General features: G+C 56.0%; 1 protein-coding gene across 1 annotated transcript in view; it reads left to right on the top strand.

The window, feature by feature from the left end:
- The window catches only part of APLN (apelin), a 51,220-nt gene extending 40,194 nt beyond the window's left edge, over positions 1 to 11,026 (top strand). Inside the window, exon 4 of the transcript XR_004647137.1 lies at positions 10,926 to 11,026. The gene's annotated coding sequence lies outside the window, so the exon portion shown is untranslated. The remainder of the gene's footprint in view (positions 1 to 10,925) is intronic.
- Positions 11,027 to 11,302: the final 276 nt, after the last annotated feature.

Genomic DNA, 11,302 nt, shown 5'->3' on the forward strand with positions numbered 1-11,302 from the left:
TGCTTTCTCCAGCCACAGTGGACCGTAGTGGGGTTACAACCCTCCTACAACCTGACACTCCCCCGCCCCTGAAATGCAGCTGCCTCTGGAGCGGACCAGGAATTGCAGCCCCTGACAGAGCCCAGAGCAACAGTGCCAGACCCGGCTGGGGACTGATGAGCGAGGATGTGTTTGCTCTGTCTGGTCCCTGGCCCTACAGAGAGTCCTGAGAGATTGTGTTCAGAGCCCTGTGCCTCCAGCCCATCAGCAAGGCAGCAGAGCGCCCCCTGGCATCAGGCTGGGGTGTTAGCGCAGTACTGAGAGATAAGGGGTCACCTATTGCAACTCCACACGCACTCTTCCTAGGTCTCACTCAGCCCTTCGCGCTTGCGGGGCTGAGGGGCTAACACGGCAGAGTAGGACTGAGGGGCTGAGCTGCACTGAGTACTGGCTCAGCCTGCGGGAGATGAGTGGGGGACAGCATGGCCAGCCCGGAGCAGACTGTGCAGACAGGCCAGCTGGGCCCAGGCCTTGCCCTGCAGTGGAGGCTCAGCAGGAGGTGGGAGGCGTTCGCTCTGGGGAGGGCTTGCAGCCAGGGTACGTGCACAGCTCTGCACTGGTGCTAGCATACTTCGCTGTCCTAGTCCCTGGCAGGTGACGGGCCTGGCGGGGCCCTGGGTTTAAAGCTGGCGTGTCTCAGGGTGGGTATGGCAGGGCTTGTATGCTTGGCACCCTGAAGGCTCGGACTGGGAGAGGCTGAAGGGAGCTGCTCTCAGCTTGCTGAGGTTTCTCTAGTCGGGACTGTACAACTGTACTTGTGTTACAGTTACCATAAGGTGGCAGCACAGCCTGGTGGTTAGAGCATGGGAGAGGAATGCAGGACCTCTGGCTCCTATTCCTAGCTCAGCTAGCAGCCTCCTCTGAGATCTACTCCTGAGTGAATTCTGTGACCCTGCACAATGCAGAATTTTGCAGAAATTAACGTTGTGTGTGCAGAAATTTCTTTCCCCCACACAAATAGATCGAAGACACTGCTGGGCGGGGGGGGGAGGGAGGGGGGAGAGCGGGGAGTGGAGCAGAGGGTTCCTGGCACCTGCAGTTCCCCGCATGCCCTGAGGGAAGGAGACAGCGAGCAGGAAATGCCGTGCAAGCTTGGGACCCAGCATCAGGTTGTTTCTCCCTCTGGATCCCTGGGCTCTGAGGGTAGGGGGGAGGGTGTCTGGGATAAGGGGGCCAAAGCTAGGCTCTGGGGGGTAGGGTGGTGAGTATCTGGGCAAGGGAGAGCGTGGCTGGGCTCTGGGGTATGTGTGTGTGTTTGTGTGTATCTGGGCCAGGAAGCCCCAATGGTTGGGCTCTGGGGGTTAGGGGGGCACATGGCTGGGATGGGGGTCCCCACAGCTGGGCTCTGGAGTGGGAGAGATTGTGCATGTCTGGTCCCCCAGGGTGGGCTCTGAGGGGGGGGAACCACCCTCCCCAGCGATGGTGACCCCACGCGCCCTTCCCCAAACTGAATGTATCCAGCTGTCCTCTCCCCTCCTGCCCCCTCCTCCAAACTAGACTCGTCCCGCCCCCCTACACAGACAACGGTGCTCCTCGCCCCAAACAGGATCCATCCCGCCCCCATCCCCAGGCGACGGCACCCCCCACTCCCTCCCACAAAATTGGACCTGTCCTGCCCTCCTTCCCAAACTATGGTACCCACCCACCCACCCCATCCCCCAAACTGGACCCGTCTGGCCCCCCACCCCTGATGGTGGCACCCCCTGCTCCCAAACTGGTCCCGTCCTGCCCCCTCCCCAGACTACAGCGCCCCCCCCGTGCCCTCCCCCCATCCCAGATGACAGCCCCCCCCGCCCCTCCCCCAAACTGGACAAGTCCCACCCATCTCCCCAAACGAAGGCACCCACCTGCCCCCCTCCCCAGATGAAGACACCCCCCCGCTCCCTCCCCCAAATTGGACCTGTCCTGCCTCCCTCCCCAGAGTAAGGCATCCCCCGTCCCCTCCCCCAAATTGGACATGTTCTGCCCCACTCCCCCTGGCCCCAAACAGGATACATCCCGCCACTCTCCCCAGATGATAGCACTCCCCTGCCCCCCTCCCCAGCTAACAGCACCCCCTGCCAGCCCCCAAACTGGATCCATCCCGCCCCCCTTCCCAGATGATGCCCCCCACCCCTCTCCCCACAGCCGACCAAGGTGGAGGTGTTCAGAGATTGGCCTGCTCCCCAGACTAATAAACAGGCCAAGTCCTTTACTGAGATGACGGGGCACTACCCGAGGTTTGTGCCCCACTTTAGCTCTGTGTCAGCTCCCATCACTGAGTTATGCAAGAAGGGTAAGCCAGACAAGCTGGTCTGGACCAGGCAGTGCCAGAGAGCTCTCGGGGACTCTCTGCACACTGAAGGAGGATCTGGTCAAGAGCCCGGTGCTGGAAAACCCAGACTTTGATAAGCCCTTTATGGTGTTCACCAATGCCCCAGACACAGGGCTGGGTGTGGTGCCGATGCACACTGATGCAAAGCGGGAGAAACACCCATCATGTACCTGAGCAGGAAGCTGCTGCCCTGGGAGCAGAGCTATACAGCCATAGAAAAGGAATGCCTGGTCCTGGGGTGGGCTTTTTAAATGCTGCAGCTGGATCACTTTGGGCACCACTTCATTGTGTACACTGACCACTCACCCTGCCATGGCTGCACCAGATTAAAGGGGCAATGCCAAGATCCTGAGGTGGACTCCGTCCCTCCAGGAGTATGCAGGGGTGAAAGTAGAAATAGGGACTTACCGGTATGGGGCTGGGTTGGAGCCGGCTCTGGCCTCCGGAAGGGAAGGGGATGGGGTGGTCAGAGCCAGCCCCGGCCCGACCTATACCGATAAGTGCCCTCCCCTGGCCCCGTCGGGGTAGCAGCGGCAGCTAGGGGCTCCAGCAGCAGTTTAAAGGGCCCAGGGCTCGGCCGTTGCTACCGCCCCCGAAGACATTTTTTCACTTTGTCGCCTCTGTCACACTGTTGTGGTGCAAATTGGCTGCCAAGTTCCACCCCAGAAGCAGCTGTATTTCAGGCTGGGATGAATGGTCTCTCTGTCTGTACAGATGTATTCTATAAAGCACAACGCATGAAGTGCATCAATGGCAAGTACTGGTATCCTGCTGGCATGATAGCCAGGGCACCATGATACTGTGTTGCATTGTTTGCATTGTTAGTTGTGATGATGCCTCACTGCAGGACACTATTGTGTGTCCTGGGGCACAGTCATTATGTGACACCATCACAATGCACTACATTAACATGCAGCTCTTTAATGGCTCATGCTCATGGGACACAGGACATTTACAACAGTAGAATCATAGGACTGGAAGGGACCTCAGGAGGTCTAGTCCAGTCCCCTGCACTCGTGGCAGGACTAAGTATTATCTAGACCATCCTTGACAGGTGTTTGTCTAACCTTTATTAAAAATCTCCAGTGATGATGATTCCACAACCTTCCTGGGCAATTTATTCCAGTGCTTACCCACCCTGACAGTTAGGAACTTTTTCCTAATATCCAACCTAAACCTCACTTGCTGCAATGTAAGCCCATTGCTTCTTGTCCTAGCCTCTGAGGTTAAGAAGAACAACTTTTCTCTCTCCTCCTTGTAACAACCTTTTATGTACCTGAAAACTGTTCTCATGTCCCCTCTCAGTCTTCTCTTTTCCAGACTAAACAAATCCAATGTTTTCAATCTTCCCTCATAGCTCAAGTTTTCTAGATCTTGAATAATTTTTGTTGCTCTTCTCTGGACTTTCTCCAATTTGTCCACATCCTTCCTGAAATGTGGTGCTCAGAACTGGACACAATACTCCAGCTGATGCCTAATCAGCCTATTACTGTCCTGAGACCTCCAGGTGAAGCGGCAATCCAACTGTATGGAAGCAGGAAACATGCGTTCAATTCCCAGCTCTACCAGTGACTCCCTGGGTGACTTTTGAACAAGTCACTTAGTCTGACTGTGCCTCTGTTCTCCATCTGTAGGTAGATGGAGCTGGAGGCATCATGCCCAGCTGGATGAGACATACTGGTGCTAGCTCAGATCAAACTAGAGTGCTAAAAATAGAAGTGTGACAGCATGAGCACCAGGAGGGGCTAGTCACCTGAGTGCTTATCAAGGGTCTCAGGTGGGATCACACTCAGGATGGCTAGCTCCTTGCACCACTGTGGCTCCATTTCTATTTTTAGCACACTAGCTTGATCAGCACTAGCACGAGTATGTCTACACAAGCCAGAAATTACACCTCCCTTTTCCAGTGTAAATATACCCCAAATCATAGGGATACCTCCTTTCGTCCACCCTCTGTAAACTCTTTGTACTCTATATGTACAGCTTCTAGCACAGCCTGACTTCACGTGAGGCTTCTAGGCCCTACTGGACTTAATAATAATAATAATTAATATGCCACCAAGAAATAAGGGAACCATTGGCTGGAAACCAAGCATGCAGCACTACAATAGGCACCTGTCACTTGGAAGTTAACAGGGTTTCCAAGCTTTCAGTTTTCTCACATCAAGACATCCAAGGAGACCTTGACAGAATAGCACAAAAGCCACAATCTGGTGGGCAGAGCTCCTGGTAGCTCTGAAGCCCAGCTGGTGCCAGCGGAGGAGGTGGACAAGGAAGGAAAAGGGGGGGAGGGGAGGGATGTTTTTTTCTCATGTTTTTTCTCTCTTCAGCGGCATCTTTTCTCCGCAAGCAGCGGCAGCCCAGGGAATGACTCTGCCACAGCCGAGCCACCGCTCTGCTCCGGGGGCAAGGGGTGACAATTACAAACTACTGTCACCAGGGCACCTTGTCTACCTGGGAGCTCTTCTGATTTTCCAACTGTTTAACCAGCCCATTTATCCCACAAGCATTCCAGGAGGGAGGGGGAGCGGGAAAGCCACTTTACAGGTATTTAGAGAGGGAGAGGAGACAAAAGTATGTGGGGGGGAGAGTATAACAGACCTTTTGAGCATACAGGTTATACATTACATTACATAGCATGGTCATACAGAGCATACAGATCACTGCTGCTCCTACAACACATCCCAGCACCCTGCCAGGAGCATCTTTTACTCCCCTGGTACCACCAACCATAAACACCATCTTTACTTCTCTGGCTCCCAGCAGTAACTAATGCCTGCTCTTGACTACAGCTCCTTTAGTATGTGCCTGCTAGGCCCTGATTGGCTGCTCCCTGCAGCCTCTCTAGGCCACAGCTCCACTGCTCCTTTTTGGGGAAGGGCTGTGGTAGGATCCTGAAGCCACCAGCAGGGGGCCCTCTGAGCCTGGTATACCCCATCACAGTTGCTTTTGAAACTCTCCCCCAGGTTATTTAATAAAATGTTTGACAACTAATTAATTATATTTGGTTACACAATAAGGTACAGATCCTCAGCTGGTGTAAATGAGCATAACTCCAATGAAGACAGCTGTGCTGATTTACACCAGATGAGGATCTGGCTCTAAAGGCTTGTCCACACACAGAAGTTGCATCAGTTTAACTATATGTAACCCTTCTGCCCATCTAAGTTGGCAGCAACAAGGGCCGGGTTCTGTATCTAGGGGTTCTGTTTCAATAACGCAATGCAAAACCGGCTCGAGCCCCCACCCAGTGACCTGGGACAATTACATACCATCCCCTGGGCGCCTCTAGGAGGCAATACTTCCCCTCTCGCAAGCACGGAGTCTGAGTGTAACAGAAAATGTTTAATAACATGAGGTAAACGACATCAGCATTAAATTGGAAAAACAACACAAACAGGCTTCATGAGCAAAAACCCACCCCAGCAAATTGGGCTGTGTCCTTTCTCTTTGGTTCTTGAAACCAGCAACCCAAGAATCACCAAAGTCCCAAAAGTCCAACAACCCCAAAGTCTCTTGGGTCCAGCAACCCAAGGATCACCAAAGTCCCAAAAGTCCAACAACCCCCCAAAGTCTCTGTCCCTGGTCAGTGCAGCCCCAGAGTTCAAGCGGGGGGGGGGGGAGGCATGCAGGGTGTTAAGGGGCACCTTACGTGATCCGAGGCCGACTGGCTGCCTCTCCGTGGGGTTCCGCCGCAGCCTTCTCCACGAGCCGCTCCACTCCACTCCACCAGCTGTCCCGTGAGCCGCTCCCACCATCCACGAACTACTCTGGCAGCTGCTCAGCTCTGCTCCACTTCAGCTGTTCCTTGGGCCGCTCCCACAAGGCTCTGCTCTGCTCGCTGCTTCTCCAGCCGCTCCGCCCTGCTCAGCGACCTGTGAGTCGCTCAGCTCCGCTCCAACTGTCCGCGTGAGGCTCCACTCGGCCAGCTGCTTAGCAATATAGCTTCAGGCTCCCCCACTAGTTAACACAGTCTCAGTGATCTCAGCTCTTAATAACTTTAGCTCTTTTGTGATTTCAGCTATTAGCAATTTCAGCTCATAGTAGGGGAGCCCCAGTGCTAATGCACCATTGGCCCAAAGTGAATTCAGCTCAGCAGCTGTAACTAGACTCCTAATAGAATCAAAGTTAGCTCTGACATTCAACAGTGGAGAGAGGAGATAGTGCAATTGGTGCTTCAAACTCTCAAAGAGGGCCCATACCATCAGACTTAAATTTTATTAGAGAATATATTTCACTTGCACCACAGCTCAGCAAGCCAAGAAGCAATACCTGTCCCCCTCCTCTCTCAATTCACTGGGTTTTGTAACCCATGCCACTTGTCAAGCAAGTGCTACTTAGGTAATGGTGAAGGACTCACTCAGTCCTTCTGTCATACAACAGTTCCACTAGCCTTGATTCACAGAATCAGGGTAACAAAACTTTATTCTTCCTGCCCCAATAATAGAGAAACTGGGGATCCCACACCAGCCAAAGTAACCACTTTGAGTTGCTGTTGTTTCATGCTAGGCGAGTGGGTGTGCCTATGCAAACCAGATCAGCCCCTGGAGTTCTTTTCCACACTCGCCATAATTCACCACCAGATGTCAGGGTAGAGCTCATCCTGACTCTGCTTACATATAGGTGTGATGTTAAACTGATTTAGTTATACAGATTCAGCTGTGTGTGTGGACACTCTTCCATCAATTTAAATCTGGCATGTATTGGTTTAGGTTGCACATGTAAGACCTGGTCTATGCTGAAAAATTAGGTCAACTTAATTATGTCGGTCAGGGGTGTGAGAAATCCACACTCATGGGGCTGAAACTGTGCTGAAATAACTCTTGATGTAAGCGCAATTATGTCAACAGAAGAATGCTTCCATCAGTGTAGATGCAACTTCCATCAACCTAGCTCCCCATGCTTGGGTGTGGGTGTGTGTTCCTACACCAACAGAAAACCCCTTCTCTTGGTGTAGGCTGTGCCTACACTACAAGATTAGGCTGGCATAGCTATGGCAATGTCAGTGTAGACATACCCTGAATTAGCAGGAAAGGTTGAGTAAGGACCTACATAAAGATTTGGCCCTAGCTGATTTGGCACCAATTTGTTTAAAGACAAGAGGCTGATCGTTCCACCTAGCTCCGTCCCCAGGCAGAAGATCAGCAGCCTCCCAACCATCGAGTGCAATCCAGGAGCAGCGTGGGAGCCCGGACAATAGGTGTGTGTTATGCACATCTCCCACATCAGCTGTGCCGGAAATCCACTGAATCACTATCTATGGAGCCACTGAAGTCTCCCTACCCTCTTCTGTGGGGTTTTCACCAGAAGGGGGCAATTTGGTGACTGCTGCAGATGGGGGCGGTGCCAGATATACTATAGGCATAGGCGTGCGCACAGGGTGTGCCGGGTGTGCTCGGGCACACCCTAATGCTCGGGCACACCCTAATGCCCATGGGCCAGATCCAGATCTGGCCCCTCAGTGCTTTGAATCCGGCCCGCAGGATTTGCCCCCGTGGTGCCGCAGGCCCCGTGCTGTTTTCAGAAGCAGCCATCAGGGCACCATGTCTCTGGGGCCAGGGGGTTGCTCCAGGCACCGGCTCCCGAAGCTCCCATTGGCCGGGAACGGAGAACCGCGCCCAATGGGAGCTTCAGGGTCGGTACCTGGAGGCATGGCAAGGGCAGCGTGCAGAGCCCTGTGCCGCCCCTCCCCGGGGCTGCGTGGGGACGTGGTGAGCGGTGAGGCATGGGGCACTGGCAGGCAGGGAGCGTGCCGCTGCGGGTAAGCGGCGCCGGGCAGGGCCGGAGCCCGAACCCCTCCTGCACCCCTCCTCCCTGCCCTGAGCCCCCTGCTTGCACCCTGTTGAGTCGGGCTCCCCTTCCCCAGGGCCGGGCTGGCTGCTTTAACAGCCCCATGTGCTCACTACCAGCCTCCCACCCGGCAGCACCAACACAGCCGCTTAAGGTGGCCTGCGGGGGTGCTGCCACAGCCCCCCCTCCCCAAGGCAGCTGCCCCCCACCAGCGCCCAGGGCCCCAAACCCGCCTACGGCTCCCCGCGCTGGCCGGGGGCCCGGACACCACCCGGGGGGGTCAGGCCACCCCTGAGTCCAGCCCACCTTAAGTGGGACCCAGGAGCCAGCAGGCCCGAGGCAGGGGGTGAGCCCGGCCCACAGGCCCCCCCGCAGCCTGGCTGCGAGCTCAGCTCCCCGGCGCTATACGGGGGCTCCGGCCCGGCACCCTCAGCCTTGAGTCCAGCCCTGGGAGCAGCCCGGCCCCTCTGCGATTCACCCCGGCTGCCTCTGCCCGGCCTGGCCCCAAGTGCCCAGCCCGGCCCCCTCTGCCCGGCCCCTGAGCCTGCCTGCCCAGACGGGGGAGCCCAGATCCCCAGCCCTGGGCCTGCGTGCAAACAGCCTACCCTCCTGCACCCCAACTCCCTGTCCTGAGCCCCCTGCCTGCACCCCTCACCCCCACCCCCTCCCCCTACCCCCCTGCACCCCAACTCCCTGTCCTGAGCCCCCTGCCTGCACCTCTCACCCCAACCCCCTGCCCTGAGCCCCCTGCCCCGCAACTCCCTGCCCTGAGCCCCCTGCCTGCATCTCTCACCCCATCCCCCTGCCCCACAACTCCCTGCCCTGAGCCCCCTGCCTGCACCTTAACCCGGAACCCCCTGCCCTGAGCCCCCTGCCTGCACCCTGTACCCCTCCTGCATCCCAACTCCCTGTCCTGAGCCCCTGCCACACCCTGCACCCCAATCCCCTGCCCTGAGCCCCCTCCTGCACTCCGCACCCCTCCTGCACCCCAACCCCCTTCCCTGAGCCCCCTCATACACCCCACACCCTTCCTCTGATACAATCCCTTGCCCTGAGCCCCTTCCTGCACACTGCACCCTTCCTGAACCTCAGCCCCCTGCCCTGAGCCCCCTGCTGCACCCCGCACCCCTCCTAAACCCCAACCCCCTTCCTGAGCCCCCTCATACACGCCACACCCCTCCTCTGTCCCAATCCCTTGCCCTGAGCCCCTTCCTGCACACAGCATCCCCTCCCACACCCCGCACGCCCTCCCACACCCCAACCTTTATGATGTTCGCCTTTAAAAAAAAAAATTCCCTGGGTGCACACCCTAATGAAATGTGCTGCGCACGCCTATGACTATAGGGATGGTGAATGCTGTATAGATTCCTAGTATAAGGCAAAATTGTGACTTTGCCACAAGACTTGAGCAAGGGGCAGTACATCTGAGTCTCACTATAGTCCTTGCAGGGAAGCTTGCTCCATAGGGAAGCAATTTGCACCATCCCTGTCACAGGCACAGATTACTTCCCCCTCCACAAAAAGAACAGGAGTACTTGTGGCACCTTAGAGACTAACAAATTTATTAGAGCATAAGCTTTCGTGGACTACAGCCCACTTCTTCGGATGCATACAGAGTGGAATAAATATTGAGGAGATATATATACACACATACAGAGAGCATAAACAGGTGGGAGTTGTCTTACCAACTCTGAGAGGCCAATTAAGTATCTCGGGGCTTCCACCTCCACAGAGGCTCAGTGGTGCTGGTTGGTGCACTGGGGGAGAGCAGAACCAAGGCTCCGCCCGTGCCCTTGCCCACCTGTGCAGGAGGGAAAGGAGCAGCCCCGAAGAGGCTACCGCATGCAATATGGGTAGCCTGTGCACGGGGCTGGGGGGCGCTTTACATCCCTTTACTGGCCTGTGCAGGTGCCGAGGGGGAGTCAGAATATGGTTCTTAGATTAACAGCTGGGCAGCCCCCCTAGGCCCTGCAGGGTGGTGGGGGAGATGATGCCCAAACCCAGAAAAGGAGAAGGGTGAAGAAGATGAAGACTGAATGATGGGGATAACGACTGTCCACTAAAAATAAGGATGATGATCCTTTGCTAACATAAAGCACAGTGTCAAAAGAGGCCTGCGCCCACCTAGCAATTTTGGGGCTGCTGTATTGAAAAGGCAGCCAGGAAGACTGTTAGGAAAGCAGCATCAGCAAAGGGAACGAGGAGGGGACGTGAAACCGGCAGGAGCAGCTGGGTAGCTCACTTTTAGCATCTGCAGCGATCCAGGCTGGGGGAGAAGATTCACTCATGTAAAGGGTGACGATATATCCTGTTTGGGCTGGGACAGTCCCTTTTTTAAGCCCTGTCTCAGCTGGCCTGATGTTTTAGGCAAAAGTGGGCATTTGTCCCGTTTGCTCTCACCAGCTGAGCACCAGCTGGGAAGAGCAAACGGGACAAATGCCCACTTTTGCCAAAAGAGTGCAGTGTGATCCCTAGTGGGCCACAGAGAAACCTGCAGAGGGAGGGGAGGATGTGCAGCAATGCTAGCCCTGCACAGGAGGAAGGGATCAGGAGAGTGGCTGAGCCTGGGCCAGCCGCGCAGGGGTAGGCAGCAGGAGGTCTTGGGCCGGCCCTGTGAGCAGAGGGTAGAGGGGGGCCTCAGGCAGGCCCAGTGTGGGTGGGCGTTGGAGGGGCTCAGGCCAGTCCCACACGCAGTGCAAGCCCCTGGTGCTCTGTGTGTGGATGAGCAGCGTGAAAGGTCCGAGAGCGGCAGACACTGAGAAGGGGGTATTTGTTGTTCCAGGTTCCTGTACAATTGCAGATGTAGCTGTGCACTTCGCAGCAGCAGAGTGGGCCCTTCCGGGTGAGTGGCAGCGGGAGTTCTACCGAGACACAATGATGGAGAACTATGGGAACGTGGTCTCTCTGGGTAAGGACTTGTTTCTTAGGGTTACCATATTTCAACAAGCAAAAAAGAGGATGGGAGGAGCCCCACCCTAGCCCCGCCCCTGCCCCTCCCACTTCCCGCCCCCCCAGAACCCCCAACCCTCCCCCCGTTCCTTGTCCCCTGACTGCCCCCTTTTGGGACCCCTGCCCCTAACTGCCCCCCAGGACTCCACTCCCTATCTAAGCCTCCTTGCCTCTTGTCCCCTGACTGCCCCAACCCTTATCCACACCCCC

Source organism: Trachemys scripta, chromosome 9, assembly GCF_013100865.1.
Source record: "Trachemys scripta elegans isolate TJP31775 chromosome 9, CAS_Tse_1.0, whole genome shotgun sequence".
NCBI lineage: Eukaryota > Metazoa > Chordata > Testudines > Emydidae > Trachemys > Trachemys scripta.